Consider the following 4,855-nt stretch of genomic DNA (forward strand, 5'->3'; position numbering starts at 1 on the left):
GAGTTGTAGGTGACATGGGTCAGGCGAAGGGAAGTAAGACAAACAAGGCCGAATGTCAAACAACACCCCATAAAAGGTAACTTTGTCTCAATTCTGCGAGGTATGGGTCTGTAGATAAGTGGGTCACATCACAGTCAACCTCATCAGGGGCAAGGAAGCTGAGGCATTTATACTTCCACACATGTCAATCACTGGTTAATACTGTGTATAAATTCCCAGGCACTGCCTGCTATCTTTGCGTACAGAAAATACTGGCCTCATGCAGCCTGAGGACAGCCCTCCAACAAGGAGATACATGTGATGGCTGTTGGGAGCAAAAGCATTCCAGGCGGGGACTGCACAAGCACAGCACAGGCATGGGAAGGGACGGGCATGAAGCACTGTCACGGAGTCTACAGGCCTAGAATGAGCTTGCTCAGGGACCATTGTGATTAATGGGACTAATCAAATCCTCTCTCTTAGGGATCCTGGAGTATGAGCTTTAACATCCCCAGAGAATTAACAAGAATTTGTAAGGCAACAGGATCTAACAGGAACAAGAAGCAGAGTTAAAAAGCATAGAAGCAGAAGTGCACGTGTGTGTGTATGTGTGTGTTTGCCCTGGTGTCACTCAGCTCGCTCTCTCATTCCCCTTGGGAAGTGGCCTTTCATTATTCTATCACTCTGCCTTTTGCAATGATGGAATTCCTTCAATATACAGTAAGGACAAGAGTCATGACTTTCCCCCAAAGAACCAGATGGTCAAATCCATAGGTTCAAGTACTTTCTTGTTCTGCTTCCTTTTGTTTTAGCTCTTCTTGACTTGTCTATGTCACGTGAGGCATGGATTCCACTTGGGAGGACTACCTGCGTTATTACGGAACCCAACCTTCTGGGATTTTCAGTATAGGGAGATGGGTGTCTCAGACCTCCAATCAGTTTAGAAACTTAAAGGTGTTGGGAATACTTTTCTACCTCACTGGAAGGGCCAGCTGCATGGTGGCCAGTAGGCAGTGCCTTCAAACAGCATGATCTGGCACCAATCCTTGGACTACCAAAACCTCAGCCTCCCATCTTTCACTCACTCTCCATTTATTATGCATTTGTACCCTGCAAATTGGAGTTGTTAAAATGCCAGTGTTTATAGTTGATAACCCGAGTCAGTTAACGATCTAAGTTCATTTGCTCTTGTGTGATGATGCAGTTAAAGAACTGCAAAACGAAGGCCCCACAGAACAATTATTTCTAATATCTAGAGTAACCCTCTCAAATCTGTTTTAGAAGTGACTTATTTAAGAAGAGAGAACTTAAAGAAGATAAACAGTAAATTAACACAAGAACTGGCAACCTATTGGTACTGAGAAGGGAATTTTTTTTTCTCCCCAGGTATAGTAACCTTATTTATATGTCCGACATTTTAAGAAAAGGTATAATTAATGCTAGTAACAACCACTCATGTGGATAATGGTTAGGTATAGGTGAGACTGGGGAAGGTGAAAGTGATTTACAAGGTGAAAACAAAAGTGATAAAAATAGTTCAGAATAAATTAGAAAAAAAAAAGAAGCAATTAACTTGAAGGCCAGTATATGGTGAACTTTGGAATGGCAGATAATCTAGCTCCTTCTAAACCAGATAGTCATATTCATGTCACTGCATAGACTTTGTCTGCACCAAGACATCAACTTCTACTTATAATGGTATCTGGCAGCTCTTAGGGTTAATAATGACAGGACCACATTAGTTTTTTTAAAAAAGCAACATTCCTTAAGTTATTGAACACCTATTCTGTGCTTTGCTTTTCCTATATGTAAAATCAGGGTAATAATAATATTCACTTTACAAAGTTATTGTGAGGATTAAACGAAGGAAGCATTTAGATCAGCACCTGAACCATAATTCTAGTGCATAATAACTGATATTTATTATTTTCATTATTGTTAAATATTAAAGTTAGCATTAGCAATATTGAGAGAGAATACCAGGAAAGTGAAGTCTGGAAGACCAAAGGGTTTCTCACAGAAGCTCAAGGACACACCTGCAAGGTCCTCTCCATGGTAACCCAGCTCTTAAAAATGTGTAAAACTTAGCTTCCTGGGTCCTTGAAACTAATGCTTGCTGCTTGCTTCCACTTCTGTAAACCCTGCACAGGATTTGACACCCACAATGAGAGGTTATATGGTAATTCCTTTGCCTGTGAATCCAGTAAAAGGACAGGGAAAGAGCTGATGGGGGAGCTCAGCCATTTTGGATTCTAGTCTGCTGCAGCTCTACCGGCTGAAATAAAACGCCTTCTACTTCTATCACCGGTGTTCAGATGACTCTTTCTCTTCACTTTCTCTCCACTGGGCCTAGATTCCTGCAACAACATAAGAAATGGCCAAATACGACCCCTTTCTCCACCTAGCTCTAGGCTAATGGAAAATGAGACAGGTGAAGGAATATTTGTGATTTGGTAGGACTTAGTACAACAATAGAGATATGTTAAAGTCAAGGTCACACGGTTTAAAGGAGGGATTATTAATTTTTCTTAGGTACATCTTGGAAGATTTTCCCAGAATGGAAGGCAGGGGGTAGCATATTGACAACTGAGGCTGTTGTGTGGGGTGAAGGTCCTTCTGGTAGGGGGGACTGCATATGCAGTGTCATGAAGACATGACAGAACAGGGCACGTGGGAGCAATGGGTGGCTGGAGACCCAGCAGGGGAGCACAGTCTGCCTGTGCAGAAATATCTAAAGGGGATGCTGGACCATGAGGAGGACTCATGTCAGGAAAGGCCTGTGTACAACATAAAGGAGTTTGGACTTTATCCTCTGCCCACTGTACACTGGTGAGGGTTTGGACTCCCCCTCACAGACGCAATCAGATCTATATTTTAAAAAGATGACTCTGGCAGTTGTGGATAGATTTAAAGTTGGTGAGACAAGACGAGCCGTTAGTAAAGTCCAGGCAGAGACGATAATGAGAGCGTTAACTAGGTCAGTAGCAGTGGGGTAGAGGGGAGTTAAGAGAGTTATGGGAACACAAAATATAATGAGCTGCTATTAAAAGGGTTAGGGATAAAGTTGTTATTTATGGTACAATAGCATCTTACCAATTATTCCAAAGAAATTTCTCATTTTAATGATGTACCAGTCCATGTACAACTGAGATTCTTTGCATTTCTCTTTAACTTGTATACTCTGTTCTTGGGTTTTGTTGCACATTCTAACTAAACTTGTCTCCATTTAAACTGTAAAAATTGGGGGAGAATAAAGTCAGCAATGTGGTAGCTTAACTTGTATTTGCTACAGCCTATTGTCCTTGAAAAGTGTCAGAATGAATGATTTAGGACTATCGTCAAGATAAAAATGTGAAATTCTGGAAATAATTGGATGGTAATGGTAATAGGTAAGGATTATACTGATATATGTTAGGGAATCGCGCTACAAGGATATCAGCCCTATTTGGAAAGCTGTCAATGTTATCTCATATTTAAACTAGTAAGTGCATATTTAAACTGTGCAAATCACTTGCATTCATTTCATGGCTAATCAATCTAGTCTGAAATAGCTTGCCAAATAGTAATGGGATTTTCTCTATCAGCCAGATACTTAAGTCACGAGACACCAAATTATGGGATAAAAAATCAATTCAACATCTCAGGTAATTACGGGCTTAGAACAATATTGTGTTGAGTCCTGGCACATACCCACCAACAGCAGATGTCTTTGTGTTGGACCATTTTGATGATCTCAGTAAATCTAGCATGGTAAACTAATGATGCAAATTATTTTTTCATTTTAATTTTGCATTGTAGATGGAGCTATTGGCCTTTAACATAACTTACTTTCTGTTTCATCCGGGGCCTACATTAGAACAGTAATAGTGAAGAAGGACAGCAGGTGACGTGTCTAGAGCTATTGCAAGGTCTAATATCTGGAAATATAAAGTGGGAGTTGAAGGGATAAATTCTGGGTTTCTCCAGGGGGCAATTGGCAAAACTGATGGTGCCATTTGCTGTGAGAAAGGACTCAGGAGGAAGGAAAAGTTTAAGAGGAGACAAATTCTTTTTTTAGATTTGATGAATTTGAGGTGTCCATTGTAAGGATTTGGAAAATTCACTAATATCTTCAGTATGGAACTCAGGAGAGAGCTATGTTGGAGACAGAGACTTGATCATTATCAGTGTACATGTAGCAGAAAGGTTACAGGAGTGTCCCAACCATAAAGAATTTAGGGATTACTACGTGTCAGGGAAGGGAGAGGAGGAGGAGGCATGATGGCAGTCCAGAAGGAAAGGTCGGAGTTGAGTAGAAAAACTGTGAACCAGGACTACTTCCATGAAGGGGGATGGCTTAAATCTGTGCTCTCCAAACCTTTTTTTTTTTGAGACAGAGCCTCAAGCTGTTGCCCTGGGTAGAGTGATGTGGCATCACAGCTCACAGCAACCTTCAACTCCTGGCTTATGAGATTCTCGTGCCTCAGCCTCCCAAGTAGCTGGGACTACAGGTGCCCACCACAACAGACTATTTTTTGGTTGTAGTTGTCATTGTTGTTTGGCAGGCCCAGGCTGGATTTGAACCCGCCAGTTGTGGTTTATGTGGCTGGCACCTTAGCTGCTTGAGCTATAGGCGCCGAGCCTCCAAACCTTTTTAATTATATACCTAATCAATAAAGTTTTTTGAACAAACTTCATATATACTATAAATATGTACTTATAAACTACATATATTTAATATTTTCAATCCATATAGTAACTATCAGTACGATTTAATTTCTTAAGAATTTACACATAAAATAAATACATTTTACCTATCCTAAAGTGCATATTTTCCTCATTTTAATGTCTGTCCATCAGGAAGTTGTAACAGCATTGTCAATGCCCAGGCATACAT

Source organism: Nycticebus coucang, chromosome 7, assembly GCF_027406575.1.
Source record: "Nycticebus coucang isolate mNycCou1 chromosome 7, mNycCou1.pri, whole genome shotgun sequence".
Lineage (NCBI taxonomy): Eukaryota > Metazoa > Chordata > Mammalia > Primates > Lorisidae > Nycticebus > Nycticebus coucang.